The sequence below is a fragment of the Schistocerca cancellata genome, chromosome 6, assembly GCF_023864275.1.
Source record: "Schistocerca cancellata isolate TAMUIC-IGC-003103 chromosome 6, iqSchCanc2.1, whole genome shotgun sequence".
In the NCBI taxonomy this organism is placed as follows: domain Eukaryota; kingdom Metazoa; phylum Arthropoda; class Insecta; order Orthoptera; family Acrididae; genus Schistocerca; species Schistocerca cancellata.
This window is the reverse complement of record NC_064631.1, coordinates 64,104,456-64,120,896: the sequence shown is the minus strand read 5'-3', so window position 1 is coordinate 64,120,896 and position 16,441 is coordinate 64,104,456. Positions and strand designations below refer to the sequence as shown.

General features: G+C 44.6%; 1 protein-coding gene and 1 non-coding gene across 2 annotated transcripts in view; one reads left to right on the top strand and one right to left on the bottom strand.

Annotated features, from left to right (window-relative positions):
- LOC126088615 (UDP-glucosyltransferase 2-like) overlaps window positions 1–16,441 on the bottom strand; it is a 143,011-nt gene that overhangs the window by 23,811 nt on the left and 102,759 nt on the right. The window lies entirely within an intron of this gene.
- Trnat-ugu (transfer RNA threonine (anticodon UGU)) lies at window positions 11,490–11,564 on the top strand. The gene has a single exon. It is a non-coding gene; the product is annotated as a tRNA-Thr (tRNA).

The following is a 16,441-nucleotide window of genomic DNA, read 5'->3' as shown; positions in this document are numbered from 1 at the left end:
ATGTTGATGGGTATCCTGGATGATGGTTAATAAGCGAAACTGGTAGATGTGTAACGGGACGAATAAACAGCTGATGGTTAAATGCATTTTGTAAGAAAAGAATTTTCTACAGAGGTGGGCATTTGCTGGAAATATAGGCACAAAGAATATCTGATGGCCACTTGCTGTGCACCTCAATGATTTGTCCCACCAGTTTACACACAGGCTGCTCTGAAGTCGCCATCGATTTAGATTAAAGGACATACCGTACTGGGAGATGCCATGTAGAAAATGCACTTACTTGTAACGGATTCGCAGCTGGCATCGGTCTGGTCAGTGGAAGATACGTAGCGCACTTTTACCTTCTTGGTGGGCCTTGTAGAAGAATCGTTCTTTGGATGCAGTAAAAGTTTTACTGTAGTTGCCAAAAAGAGAAAACAGTCTGCGTTGCCAATGGTTTATTAATAATGACGCGTTTCGTGCGGTTAAAGCATCTTCAGATTATCCGTAATTAATAGCAACGATCCTGTTACATAACAGTTAATTCGCGAACCTATCTAGCAACTTTTTTTTTCACTGGCTGCTTATTTTTTATGACCCACCGTCTAATTTCTTATGGTGGGTCGTATGTTGCCACTTAGCCGCTGTGACTGGGTCCGGGGTCCGGTGTGACTGAAAGTAACACTACCCCGGCTCCCGTCCCCACTCACACCGTTGCCCGTGTCCCGCCACGTGGAGGCGGGCTCTATTTGTTTACATCCATTTGAGATCTTTTTTTTGTGCAGCATTAGAAAAACTTATAACTAATACAAAATCAAGTGAGATATTAATAAACGAAACGAAATTAAATATTTAGAAAAAAGGAAGGAAGATATGATGTTGATGTTTTGGTTTGTGGGGCGCTCAACTGCGTGGTTATCAGCGCCCGTACAATTATCCAATCTTTGCTCAGTCCAATTTCGCCACTTTCCTGGATGATGATGAAATGATGAGGACAACACAAACAAAACAGGAAGGAAGATAATTGAATAGAGTAGAGATAGGTGTAATATTGCCCGTCACCTGGTTGTGGGCGGCGGCCCGGGTCTTGGAATGACCCTCAAGACGCTAACCGTCGGTCACCATGCCTTTAACATCTACCATCCTAAAAACTAACTTAACTAGAAGAGATTAGGGTACGTTAAAGCTAGAAACTAAGACTAAGACCTCCATGTCCAGCCTGCTAAACTTTTTACAATAGAGAGGTAACTAATTTTGTGCTTGGCTCAAAGTTGCTGATGAAAGGGTACTTGTGGTAAAAGTAATAAGGTAATGACGCTAACGGTTTGTGTTGAGCCTACAAGGCTCCTGGTAGAGTACATCAGGCGCAAGCACCTCCAGATCCCGCCGACAACACGACCTGAACGGTGGTTTTCCCCGATCTACCATAGGTATCCGTCGGGTTCGCCTCAAAAGAGAGGGACCACAATTAAGATCCTTCCATTCAGACTGTGAGCTGCCTCTTAACGGAAGGCCTAGGTCCCTTGAAGAGGTACTTAGCTTTAAGCTCTTATTAGACATGGAGGTGCTGTTAACTATTTACATATAAGGTGCAATCTGTTTTTAGGATTGTGTGTGACTTGTGCACCTCTTGTCGGTTGTTCCAGACTGTTCTTTGAAGTGGACTTGGTTGACACTATGGAGCGCTGGGCGCTTCAATATCTGTGTTGGTGCATTGGTCTGTATCTGTTTCTTCTTCATCACTCGTGGTGCTAATCATGTCTGTGTCCCCCTGGGCATCATGGTGTCTGTTTGGACCGCCTTGCCTTCGGTAGGGTCTGTTGAGCAAGTATTTTATATGTTGGATCTTCGAGATTTCGTCAGTTAGTTTGTTGAGTTCAGTCCACCTTTCCGGGTCGCGTATTTTGGCATGTAGTTCGTTCTGTATGTTCAGGCGATTTATGTGTACTGTGTGTCTTGTGCTCGTGCGTTGTCCGCAGAAGAAGACAGTGTGTTCAGGGGAACCTTCTTCCCCGCATGTGCATTTATTAGTCTGCTGCAGGCTCACGCGGTACAGGTGCGTGGGATAAGGGCCGTGTCCTCTGGTGAAATGTACCATACCGCGGCTGGGATCGATATCTTTTAGTTTTAGTCTTTCCCGGATGTCAGGGAAGAAGTTGTATACACGGCGGCCCTTATCGCTGCTGGCCCACTCGCTCTGCCAGGTATCCACTCGCCATGCTCTGAGTTGGCGTGTTGTCTCGATCGGTACACCAGTGATCTGCCGAACCTGGTCTATTCTCCCCATCCTAAGCCAGCAACTATCAACAGGATAGCTAAGCTAAAGGTGAGAAGTAAAGTGATTCATTTGCCTTGAATAGAGGAGAACGCCGATGTTATATTGGCGTTAAAGCGAAAACCACAATCGCCAAATGTGGATTGGCGTGTGAAAATCTCTAAGTTAAAGGCGTAAAATTACAACATTAATAAGAAATTAAATCTGCGTGAGCGCAGGACTGGAAACTAAAAAGAAACGCATTTAACCATAGTAATACGCGATGCAAAGACAGGTTAGTGGTTACAGCCATGAATCGCACTGGTAAACAAATACTGTACTAGACGACGTATATGCTGGAACGAGTGGGTCGCGCAATAGGCTGACATGAGAACAAAATTTTATGAAACCGCCCAGTGTCGGCGCTGATAGTAGAGACATGCTGAACAGAGCCAATTAAAAATGATGAAATGAATGAAATATTCTTAAAAATTTAAAAGCAAGCAAACTGGTGGTAACACGGAAAATAACTCCTTCACTGAACTTCCAACTATTAAGATGAACCGAAACGTCAGTCTAAATGAATAGGGAGAAGGAGGAGGTGATGGTTGGGTGAGGATAATAGGGGCAAGGATAGGGAACGCTAAACATGTAAAGGGAGAAGAGGAAAGGAAAAGAACATACAAAAGCTTAAAAGATTTTGGGGTAATTGGAAAACCGAACATGAAGCCACGATGGCAGGAGACAAAGGCAGAAAACGAAAAAGAAGAAAGAAATATACCTACGTTTTGATAAAGCAGACATAATGGTATGATAGAAAATTTAGTTTTCTGTGCCCACCTGATCATCGAGGCTCAAGTTTTCCGACTGCTTGAGAAATTTAGTTATCTAAAACTCTTCCTTTTAGGTATTACATGTACGATCTGGAGAGAAACTGACGTCGGTTCACAATGGCCACTAACCACAAAGTCCTAAAAGTAACGGAGTAAGAATAAATTTTTCTTTCGCTGAATATCTTAGGGGTAGTGTTCATTGTGAACACTTGCAACAAAAACTGTTTTCTATTTTTTAAATTTCGGACTACTGTTGCTGCATCAGGCCGTAATAGAGTGGAATAATCTGTGTTTAATGTAGGTGGCTATTTCTTAATGTTTGGGTTCCGGTGCAGTCGTTTTAGAATAATAGACAGATGAGATTTCTTTGTTATTTATTGCAGAAAGCCCACTGCACTGCTCCCGTGAACTTCAACGGTGTACAAATGTCTCCTCCACCTGCTTGACTTCTCTGACAAATGTATCAGAACTCACATAATGTGGCAATAGTTAGAACTAAGCGCTCACCGAATTTCAGATACATGTTCCCGCAAGAGAATTTTCGCAAGTGACAGTCAACTTTACCGCTGCCAGACCTTAGTGCCAAAACTGTGAAGCATGTTCAATTTCAGTACAACATTTTCATAAGCCATCGTGATAACTTCTTCTTGGACTGGAATAATACTGCCTCTTCGACCTTAAAATATCAGTTTCAATAGAATTAAAATTACTTGTACTACAGATGTAGATGTAGATGTACAGTAGACATCTGTCCAGTTTGCCTATTTTGGGGTTTAGCCCTGAACTAACAAGGGGAACTCGTCAGGATGGACAACCGACTTGGTTTCTCTGTGGCAGGTCACATGGGTACAACCTACAATAAAAGACACTAAGATATTTTCGGCTCAATACCAACCGGTTTCTGAGAAACCCACACCTAAAGTTCATGACGAGCAATCGAATCAAAATTGACGCGATCTATAGGTAACTGAAAACTGAATATTTTTCATCATCGTACATTGGGTCGGCAAACGCATATTTTGCGAGAAATCGAGGTAAACGCTATTCAGTGTTGGCGTAAAGGCCAAAGAATCTGGCTGAGGGAGGGGGGGGGGGGGGGAATGGGGGGATGGGGGAGGGGGGGGGGGGAGCGCACCAGTGTTCAGTTCCCAAATGTATTCAGCCCCTTTTTTCGTTTGTATTTCCTTCGGCATCGAAAGTGATGGGAATGGGAGGGTTAATAAGGCTAGTATATGAATAACGAATAAACAAATTTCGCAAAGGGTGTAGATTAGTAAAGAATTAATATTTTAGTTCTGGTCGCTTTTCAATGTCTCTTTCTCTCACTCTATTACATATTCTGATTTTCCTTCAAATAACTAGTTCGATGACACTTGTCATACAAACATTTGAAGCAAATGTAGTAGTGGCACAAACAGTATCTCATGAATGCAGTCTTCCTGCAATAACATCCTTGCTTCCGCCGATTCGATGGAAAAAAAAACCTGGTTTACATTTTAAAATGTTTCGTTTTCGGGAATTAATATTGAGGTTGAAAAACTTTAAATCTTTTCTCATCTACATTGATCAGCCACAACATTATGACCACTACCTACTATCAATATAAACTCCTCTGGGCAATAGTACCGCCATCTGGCGAGCAATGACTGCTAGTCAGACACACGCACGGTGCACGTAGTATCAGAGACCGTGCTGTCCGTGTGTAGAATGGGGAAACCGCACGATCTATCTGTTTGACCGAGGACAGATCGTAATGGCCTGGAGGCTCGGCACAAGCATGTAGTGAATGTCTTCAACACATGGCGAAACCGAGGTGAAACCACATCCAGACGTAGTGGGGTTCGGCGACCGCCCCTCATTACAGATGTCGGACGTCGTAGTCTGGGCAGACTGCTAAAACAGGACAGAAGGCGAACTGTGGAGGAACTAAAATCAGACCTTAATGCTGGGCAGCATGTATAAGTGTGTCTGAACACGCAGTGCACCAAACACTCCTAAAGATGGGCCTCCGCAGCCGAAGACCCATGCATGAGCCATTTTTAAGACCACGACATTGGCAACTGCGACTAAAATGGGCACGCTACCATCGTCACTGGACGTTGGCGCAGTGACAGAGCGTTGCATGGTCTGACGAATCCGGATACCTTCCTCATCATACCGATGGCAGGACGCGAATCCCTTGTCTTCCAGGAGAACAGCTCCTTGGCACCTGTACTGCGGGACGGAGACGAGCTGGCGGAAGCTCCATTATGCTCTGGCGAACATTCACCTGGCAATCCATGGGTCCAGTGGAGCTCGTGCAACGAACCATGACCTCCAAGGAGTGCAATACACTGTTTGCAGACCAAGTACACTCCTTCATGACGATCATGTTTCCTGACGGTAGTGGCATTTTTCAACAAGAGGCAAGGAGTGTAATGGAGTAGTTCGAGGAACAGAATGGTGAGTTCTAATTGGTACGCTGATCCGCCAACTCGCCAGATGTGAATCCAATCGAACACATCTGGGATCTGACTGAATGTGGCGTCAGAGCTCAGGCAATTAGATGACTTGTGTCTGCAGGTGTGGTGCCAACTGCGTCCAGCTACGTCTCATTGATTCCATGATACGCCACGTCGCCGCTGTTACCCGTGGCAAAGATGGACATATCGGGTAGGTCGTCATAATGTTCTGGATGATCGGCGTAAGTCGTTCGAGAATTTATTTGCCTACTGCATTATTATTCCTTACATACCGTTTCAACACTTCTGTTCCTAACAAGGACAAAGTGGTAAAAACTACAAATGAAAAAGAAAACTGCAGAATGCATTTTCGAATCGAACACAGGTCCTCCGCTCCTCAGCTAGATGCCTTAGCCGTCACGCCAACAGCGTTTCTGTTGTACAGTGTTCACGTTATGGCCACATGAGTGGCCGTTGTAAAGTTTTTTCCCCTCTATTTCTAGCACAACATGCGTTTGCCGACCCTATAACGATGGTGAAAAACACAGTTTTCAGCTATCTGTAGACTGAGTCAATTCTAGGTCGCTTGTGCCTCGTGAAACGGTTGGTTATTGAGACTAAGTACATTATTGCCTTTCAGTTTAGATTCTGATGAAAACTGAACGTACTCAGACGTTACTCTCTTTACTTATTCTGATCAACACTAAACTGACACACAATATTTTTAGCGCAACGCAATCTGACTTTCAATAAACTGACTAACAATAACCTACACCTTTCATGAACCACTTATCTCACAAAAATCTTCATTACTCGAGTTACTGCAATACAGCGAGCGCCAATACTGCCAGCTAAATAAAAAATTCTAACTACTGAAGGCACTAACTACTGATAGCATAGTTAGCAAATGAAACATTTTGATGGAGAACAAACAATGTATTTACCTCAATTGTGCTCAAAAGTCATAATATATATATTAGTTCCTGACATCCAGTCTTACAAATTTACTCTCTCTGATGGACACACGTCCAGACCATCCGCTCTCAAAACTCCGCCATCTCTCTCCCCACATCGACCACTGCTGGCGGCTCACCCCCAACTGCGCAACGGCTACGCGCTGTTCACAGCCAACTGCCCAACACTACAACAGCGAATATTACAACAATGCCAACCAGCCACAGACTGCACACAGCACAGCCAGTGATTTTCATACAGAGCGCTACGTGGCGTTACCAGTATAAAAACCAAAACAGCGTACAGTGAGACAGTAGGGTGGGCGTCTCAACCCCGACACCACGCGGTCCAACGGCGGGTAGGGAAAGTCCTTGTAGATATACAGGTGCGAATAAAGCCTAGACAAGTAAATAGCCGCGGATCAACTGAGCCGAAAATGACATCGGTAAACGGCACTGAAGGCGGAAGAAGAATATTCTCAGAAAGGGCAGAAGAATTGGCTCTGAGGCTTACACACACATACACTGATGAGCTGAAACATTTAACCACCTGCTTAACAGACAGTTTTGTCCGTCTTTGGAACGAAATACTGACTTTGTGTATCAGGGATCCGACAGCTTGTTGATAGGTTTGTGGAGGAATGTGGCGTTAGATGTCTTCGCTCAGGTCGTATAACTCGCGTAAACAACGGGCCGCTGATTTCCATACGCAGTGATGGCTCCCGTTAGCAACCCAGAGGGTTCAATAGCATTTACATCAAGCGAAATTGGCCAACAATACATCAACGCCAGTTCACTATAACGCTCCTCAAACCACTTAGCACGATTCTGGCTCCGAGTCACGGACAATTTTATTGCTGAAAGATGACATCGCCGGCGGGGCAGACATCAAGCGTGAAAGGTTGCAGGTGGTTCGCTGCTATCAGCGCATCCTCGATTACGACCAGAGGTCCCATGCGTCTCCCATAGCATAATGCTGGTCCCACCACCTGCGCTGCCCGTTTATAGCCGCCATTCACTTTCGTGATGGCGTTTGCGGAGACGACCATCGACCTAGTGTTGCAAAACAGTGATTCACCCAAACAACGGACTCGTTTCCATTGATCAACCGTCAAATTACGATGGTTCCGCGACCACTGCAGTAGTAATTGATGATGTCGTTGGGTTACCATCTGAATGGATGGTCTGCTGCGGAGCTCCATGTTCAACAATGTACGACGAACGGTGTGCTCCGAAAAACTTGTAAGTGCACCAGCACTTCTTTCGGCAGAGAGACCACAGATCACCATCTATCCTACTTTACAGAGCAGACAAGCTTCCAAATTCCACAAACTGTGAAGAGTAGTGGCCGTCCAAACATTTAGCACCTAGTAGTAGTTTCACTGTCGTCCTACCTTTTTCCGTAGCTATTCACGACAGTAGAACATCAACATGCGACCAGCTTCTCCGTTTTCGCGATACTGCATAATACACTACTGGCCCTAAACATTGCTACACCACGAAGATGACATGCTACACGCGCGCAATTTAACCGACAGCAAGAAGATGCTGTGATATGCAAATGATTAGCTTTTCAGAGCATTCACACAAGGAAGGCGCCGGTAGCGACACCTACAACGTGCTGACATGAGGAAAGTTTCCAACCGATTTCTCATACACAAACAGCAGTTAACCGGCGTTGCCTGGTGAAACGCTGTTGTGATGCCTCGTGTAAGGAGGAGAAATGCATCACGTTTTCCTTGATAAAGGTAGGATTGTAGCCTATCGCGATTACGGTTTATCGTATCGCGACATTGCTGCTGGCGTTGGTCGAGATCCGATGACTGTTACCAGAATATGGAATCGGTGGGTTCAGGAGGGTAAGACGGAACGCCGTGCTGGATCCCAACGGCCTCGTATCACTAGCAGTCGAGATGACAGGCATCTTATCCGCATGGCTGTAACGGATCGTGCAGCCACGTCTCGATCCCTGAGTAAACAGATGGAGACGTTTACAAGACAACAACCATCTGCTGGAACAGTTCGACGACGTTTGCAGCAGCATGGACTATCAGCTCGGAGACCATGGCTGCGGTTACCTTTGACGCTGCATCACAGACAGGAGCGCCTGCGATGGGGTACTCAACTACGAACCTGGGTGCACGAATGGCAAAACGTCATTTTTTGGGATGAATCCAGGTTCTGGTTACTGCATCATGATGGTCGCATCCGTGTTTGGCGACATCGCGGTTAACGCACATTGGAAGCGTGTATTCGTCATCACCATACTGGCGTATCCTCAGGCGTGATGGTATGGGGTGCAAGTGGTTATATGTCTCGGTCACCTCTTGTTCTCATTGCCGGCACTTTGAACAGTTGACGTTACATTTCAGATGTATTACGACCCGTGGCTCTACCCTTCATTCGATCCCTGCGAAACCCTACATTTCAGCACGATAATGCAGGTCCTGTACGGGCCTTTCTGGATGCAGAAAATGTTCGGCTGCTGTCCTGGCCAGCACATTCTCCACATCTCTCACCAACTGAAAACGTCTGGTCAATGGTGGCCTAGCAACTGGCTCGTCACAATGCGCCAGTCACTACTCTTGATGAACTGTGGCATCGTGTTGAAGCTGCATGGGTAGCTGTACCTGTACACGCCATCCAAGCTCTGTTTGACTCAATGCCCAGGCGTATCAAGGCCGTTATTAAGGCCAGAGGCGGTTATTCTGGGTACCGATTTCTCAGGACCTATGCACCCAAATTGAATGAAAATGTAATCACATGTCATTTCCAGCATAATATATTTGTCCAATGAATAGCCGTTTATCATCTTCATTTATTCTTGGTGTAGCAATTTTAATGGCCAGTAGTGTATTAATGTGCCCTTTGTCAAAGTCGGTTATCTCAATGGTCTTACCCATTTATGGCCTATATCTTCTCCGCTTACATATTTTTGTTACCGCATCAAGTGCCCACAATGCCACCCGTCAGCATGCAACGTCGCTGTGTGCAGTGGTCATACTGTTTTGGCTTATCAGTGTATTACCCCCCCCCTTAAAAAAATACTATGAAGTAAAAGCATGTATTCATGATGCACACACTTTCAGAGAGAACTACCCTAAGCGGTAACAGGTAACGGGGATCCAGCATCGATCTGGGCTGTGTACACAGGTCTTCGGATTCTTGGTTGAGGAGGGGGGGAGGGGAGGGGGGTTGTACTGGCAAGAAGGGTGTAGTGGGAGGTATTTGGAGGTCTTCAAGCAATAGAAATGTGAGCAACACACTGGTCAATAAAGCCACGTGTAACGTATTAGTTAAGAACCGTTAATATCTTGACACACTTGTTGCTTCTTGGTATAAGATCTTGGACACTACTTCAGAACGAACTGTAGTGACACAGAAAAGCAGAACATTCAGAATCTTTCGTTACACGAGACGCGATTTACAGTTTCAAACATCTTTCACTCAGAGTTTTGCAAAATGTTCAAAGGGAAACGTGGACGAAGCATCAGGAGTGAACCTTACGGAGATCGGCACAGCATTCTATGTTCACAAACCAGTAGCAGACCCCAAACCCTCTCCAGACACTCTGCTGTCACATTGAAATGTGCAACCAAAAGCTACACGTTGTTCAGTGCCCACGCATCCATAAAAGAAGATAACTGAAGACACACTAAAAATGCAGTCATATTCTGGGAGCAGGTAGGGAGCTAATTACAAAGAAGCCAGACTGTGAACGTCAAAATTTTAATGTGTGATTTGAACGCACGAGTTGGAAAGGAACGACGGTTTCGAAATATCGTTGGCATCTACACGCCGTACAGTAGAACAAATAAAAATGGCAGAAGACATGTTGGCGGGTGTAATGGTCTTGATGCTAAACTTATGTCTACTTATTTTAAAAGACATACCAAGGGAAGGCAAGCTAGGCGCTCTCCACGAGAAGATTTTGGCGAATTCCAGTTTGACCACGTCCCAATACTTGCAGGATTTGAATGACACTACTCGGAAATCAATGTCCAACAGCATCACGGCACAATTCTAAGCAAAAGCTAAAAGTCTCCTTTGAAGATGAGAAAATGTCCGAGCGCTGCGGAGCATAAAATATTTGTAAATTATTAATGAACTCGTCTGTAGATTAGCGCCTGACGTAATTGCCTTGTAATTATAAAGTCACTGGTTCGAGTCTGGATGGTAGCTTTTTTTCATCTTTTAATTCGACATTTGTTAACAAAGGCAAATGCCACATTGACAGATATGAAATCCTAACTTTTAATCATAATAACGTCTTATTTGATTATATTTGCATGAAAATTCCAGTGTTCACAGTAAATTAAAATTTCGTACAAAAATGCGAAACATCAAACAGAAAAGCAAAAACTGTTATATTTCTAAAGATGATTATTGCACACATTTTTTTTTCATTCAAAAAAGGCGTTTCGCATGTCTGTATTACATTTTAATATCTGACATACGACTATTAGCGTTAATTAAAAATATATATAATTTTCATTAAAATTTATGATTCGATATTGTTAATTAACATTTCCCTTTTCTAACCGTTATGGAAATAAAAATATGTGTTAATTTCCAGGTTCGTTCCAGAGACTAACAAGACTCACAGACCTACCGACAAATTCTTTGCCATTATTTATTTATTTATTTATTTATTTTCGTTCGGCTAATTCAGTCTTTACAAGGTGTAGCCTCTTTAACCTTAAGCTATCAAATACAATTTCAGCCGCTTTTTCCACGCTGTCTCCTGCTGTTCTCTGCCAGATGAAGCCTTGGGTCACCACGGTAACTGTTCTTTCGGGAACAGATACTACCGTCATATATAGCTAAAATATGGCTTCCCGGCCATTGACCTTCTTTTGCGAATGCACAGGCTATGCCCGAACTCGTACGGGACTTGGTAGATTAATCTGCCACGAGTAATGAGTATGATGGGCAAACATCTATTAGGCGCACTACGAATGTAGTGGTGTGGACATGTTGGGAATGTGGATCTCAAGGGGAGCGTCCCTGCAGACGCACTATTCTCTGTGCCCGCGGTGGCTCAGATGGATAGAGCGTCTGCCTTGTAAGCGGGAGATACCGGGTTCGAGTCCCGGTCGGGGCACACATTTTCATGTCCCCAATGAAGTACATCAACGCCTGTTTGCAGCTAGGGTGTCCATTTAATTATCATTTCATTTCTAGCAAAGCTGCATGGTCACCACGGTAACTGTTCTTTCGGGAACAGATACTACCGTCATATATACCTTTATAGAGTATTGCAGTTTTGCGATATTGTTGGATATGACTGTTATATAATCCGCAGATCTCAACTTAGTGAGGTTTTTTTTTCATTCATTCTAATTTCTCTTTCCTTCTAATTATTTTTGCACATAGCCTTGTCAAGAAGTTTTATAAATAGTTTCGGGGACTTAGGGTTCTCTCGCTTTACTCCTCTTTCAGTGGAAAACCCCTTTCTGCATTTGCCTCTGCCGACAGGACCCGTCGAGGTATCATAGATGTTGTATTGTATGTTAACCGGGGACCTAGAAACGTCGGAGAGGTTCAGTCCCCATCGCAGCCGCAGCGGTCCACAACCCCACAACGACTACTGCAGTCCACTTCACCCCTCCGCCGCCCCACACCGAAACCAGGGTTATTGTGCGGTTCGGCCCCCGGTGGACCCCCCAGGGAACGTCTCACACCAGACGAGTGTAACCACTTTGTTTGCGTAGTAGAGTAATGGTGGTGTACGCGTACGTGGAGAACTTGTTTGCGCAGCAATCGCCGACATAGTGTAACTGAGGCGGAATAAGGGGAACCAGCCCGCATTCGCCGAGGCAGATGGAAAACCGCCTAAAAACCATCCACAGACTGGCCGGTTCACCGGACCTCGACGCAACTCCGCCGGGCGGATTCGTGCCGGGGACCAGGCGCTTCTTCCCGCCTGGAAAGCCGTGCTTTAGACCACTCGGCCAACCGGGCGGACATAATAGATATTACATAATATGTTTATGTATTTTGTTTCCACACCTTGTTCCGTCAGTCCTGTGTAACAGCAATGTGACTGAAAGACCCAAAACCGTTTTCAAAAGGCTGCAAAACTACGTATAGCGCCATTTAGTATTCATTGGCTGGCCTATTTGCTTCATGCATGGGGTGTGTATGACCAACTGTGCTATAACCAGTGCGGACTCAAGCTTCTTCTAGGGGTTGTGCTTTATCCACTATAGCGCTGATGCGATTTTTCAAGACTGTGGTGAAAATCTGTGGATAAGAGGGAGTAAACTGGTGGGACGGTAATTTTCCAAATCGTCAGTACTTCCTCGGAATGCTATCTGTCATGTCGGCCACTGTGGGAGTCAGCACGGACACAAACAAGGAAGTAGAGAAGTTGCGATAGCCGGTAGCACGGATAGGGAGAAAAGTAACAATGGCTGGTGGTAGAAATCCAAAATCATATACACAAAACACTTCATAAATAATAGAAAACTTTATTTCAATTAAGGGAAGGAACGTAACTTGATTCGTATGCTTCCTGTGCCTCCTACATACAATCACTACTCGCAGAACGCAGGCTAAGCATCGGTTTGCTATTAATAGTGATGCTCTCGACGTCTGCGACCGTACTGTACCGACCAAAGACGACCGGTTGGTTAAGTCAGGGGCGCTGATCTCTGTCTTCCTGGAGGTGTGGCGCTGTTCGCTCTTTCCACTGGCGCGCGCGCCACCGCCTTGTTGATGCCGTTTCACGGCTCCACGCTGGTCGGCGTGAAATCGATGCTTTAGGACTGCACACTACCTTTTTTTATACAATCAGTAAAGATTATAGCCACGTGTTTTTCTATTTCTTCACCAATAAGCTTAAGTATTTAAATCGTCAGACCGCCATTGACACTTTGCAATTCTGCATTTCATTTACAGCTTTTCTTATTTCTTTTGGGAGGTTTTCTGGGACTTTGTCATTTTTATTTGCGTAAGGTGCTCTTAGTGATACACCCGTTTTCTCATATAGTTTGCAGTGTAATTATATACTCTAGAGTTTCTTCCTTATCTGTTGTGCGCCGTTTATCATTATCAGTTGCTCTTATTTACTTTTTACCAATCATAATCTTTTGTTTAACATTCTTGCAGCTCCTTCTATTCTCTGTTCCTGATTTTATGTCATTTATGTTTTTACGCACCAGCGCTCGGGAATCTTCTAATATTCGAACAGAAATTTTTCTGAGCCCTGACCCTGAGATCCTGCAACTCTAGAGAAGGTAGAAGACGGCAGAGTAGTCCATCCCGTAACCCACGGCTTGTGAGCGTAAAGATTAGATTGTTTCCATTATATTATTTCGGAATGAAGTTGTAAGAATCGACCCTGAAAAATTATGGGAAAATAAAGCGAATTTTCAAGTTTTACAATGAACAGAAAAACAGCCCCGGCAGGGTATCAGGAAAAATGTGGCACACGCCGCAAAAGAGATAGTGTCTTTACGAACGAACTGACGGAAGAGCAATGGCCTATAAGGTACAGTACTCAGACAAAGCAATAGGTAAGCTCTTAGTGTACCAAAAAGTACGGAAACAGACCGTAAAAACGCTCCACATGCCAAAAGAACCGAAATCACACAATAATTCGTGATCTCTGAGTCATAATTCAAAGGGAACAGCAACAGGTACTTTCATGGGACTTTCGAGCAGCATATACAGGACAGTCCTTTGATAGTGACCGGGCCAAATATCTCACGAAATAAGCATCAAACGAAAAAACTACAAAGAACGAAACTCGTCTAGCTTGAAGGGAGAAACCAGATTTCGCTATGGTTGGCCCGCTACATAGCGCTGCCATAGGTCAAAGGGATATCAACTGCGTTTTTTTTAAATAGGAACCCCCATTTTTTATTATATATTCGTGTAGCACGTAAAGAAATATGAATGTTTTAGTTGGACCAATTTCTTCGCTTTGTGATAGATGGCACTGTAATAGTCACAAACGTAAAAGTACGTGGTATCACGTAACATTCCGCCAATGCGGACGGTATTTGCTTCGTGATACATTACCCGTGTTAAAATGGACCGTTTGCCAGTTGCGGAAAAGATCGATATCGTGTTGATGCATGGCTATTGTGATCAAAATGCCCAAAGGCCGTGTGCTATGTATGCTGCTCGGTATCCTGGGCGACATCATCCAAGGGTCCGGACCGTTCGCCGGATAGTTACGTTATTTAAGGAAACAGGAAGTGCTCAGCCACATGTGAAACGTCCACCACGACCTACAACAAATGATGATGCCCAAGTAGATGTTTTAGCTGGTGTCGAGGCTACTCTGCACATCAGTAGCAGACCAATTGCGCGAGAATCGGGCATCTCAAAAACGTCGGTGTTGAGAATGATACATCAACATCGATTGCACCCGTACCATATTTCTATGTACCAGGAATTGCATGGCGGCGACTTTTAACGTCGTGAACAGTTCCGCCACTGGGCACAAGAAAAATTACTGGACGATGACAGATTTTTTGCACGCGTTCTATTTAGCGACGAAGCGTCATTCACCAACAGCGGTAACGTAAACCGGCATAATATGCACTATTGGGCAACGGCAAATCCACGATGGCAGCGACAAGTGGAACATCAGCGACCTTGGCGGGTTAATGTATGGTGCGGCATTATGAGAGAAAGAATAATTGGCCCCATTTTATCGATGGCAGTCTAAATGCTGCAATGTATGCTGATTTCCTACGTAATGTTCTACCGATGTTACTTCAGGATGTTTCACTGCACGACAGAATGGCGATGTTCTTCCAACATGATGGATGTCCGGCACATAGCCCGTGTGCGGTTGAAGCGGCATTGAATAGCATATTTCATGACATGACCCGCACGTTCTCCGGATCTGACGTCCCCGGATTTCTTTCTGAGGGGAAAGTTGAAGGATATTTTCTATCGTGATCCACCGACAACACCTGACAACATGCGTCAGTGCATTGCCAATGTATGTGCGAACATTACGTAAAAAAAATGGCTCTGAGCACTATGGGACTCAACTGCTGTGGTCATAAGTCCCCTAGAACTTAGAACTACTTAAACCTAACTAACCTAAGGACAGCACACAACACCCAGCCATCACGAGGCAGAGAAAATCCCTGACCCCGCCGGGAATCGAACCCGGGAACCCAGGCGTGGGAAGCGAGAACGCTACCGCACGACCACGAGATGCGGGCGAACATTACGTAACGCGAATTACTCGCTGTTGAGAGGAATGTCGTTACACGTATTGCCAAATGCATTGAGGTTGACGGACACGATTTTGAGCATTTATTGCATTAATGGTATTTACAGGTAATCACGCTGTAACAGCATGCGTTCTCAGAAATGATAAGTTCACAAAGAAAGGTAGGTGTATCACATTGGAACAACCGAAATAAAATGTTCACACGTACCTGCGTTCTGTATTTTAATTTAAAAAACCTACCTGTTACCAAGTGTTCGTCTAAAATTGTGAGCCATATGTTTGTGACTGTTACAGTGCCATCTATCACAAAGCGAAAAAAGTGGTCCAACTAAAACATTCATATTTCTTTACGTACTACACGAATATATAATAAAAAATGAGGGTTCCTATTTTAAAAAACGCAGTTGATATCCGTTTTACCTATGGCAACCTCATCTACCGGGCCAATAATAGCGCTATCTGGTTTCCCCCTTCAAGCTAGACGTTTCGTTCTTTGTAGTTTTTTCGTTTGACGCTTATTTCGTGAGATATTTGGCCCAGTCACGATCAATGGACCACCCTGTATATAGCAATCAATCAGCAAGTTTGACCTTCGAGAGGAACGGGAGGAAACTGGTAGTGAACAATAAAGCAAAAGTGTGAGAGGCTAGCCAAGTGCTGCGAGGAACTGATTAATTGCGAATAACCAAGAGGAATATGGCCGAGAATAGTCTCAGAGCAAATAAACAGATCGTCTCCTTGTGCTCCAGACGGACTTAAGAGGGTAAGCGCGGAACTGA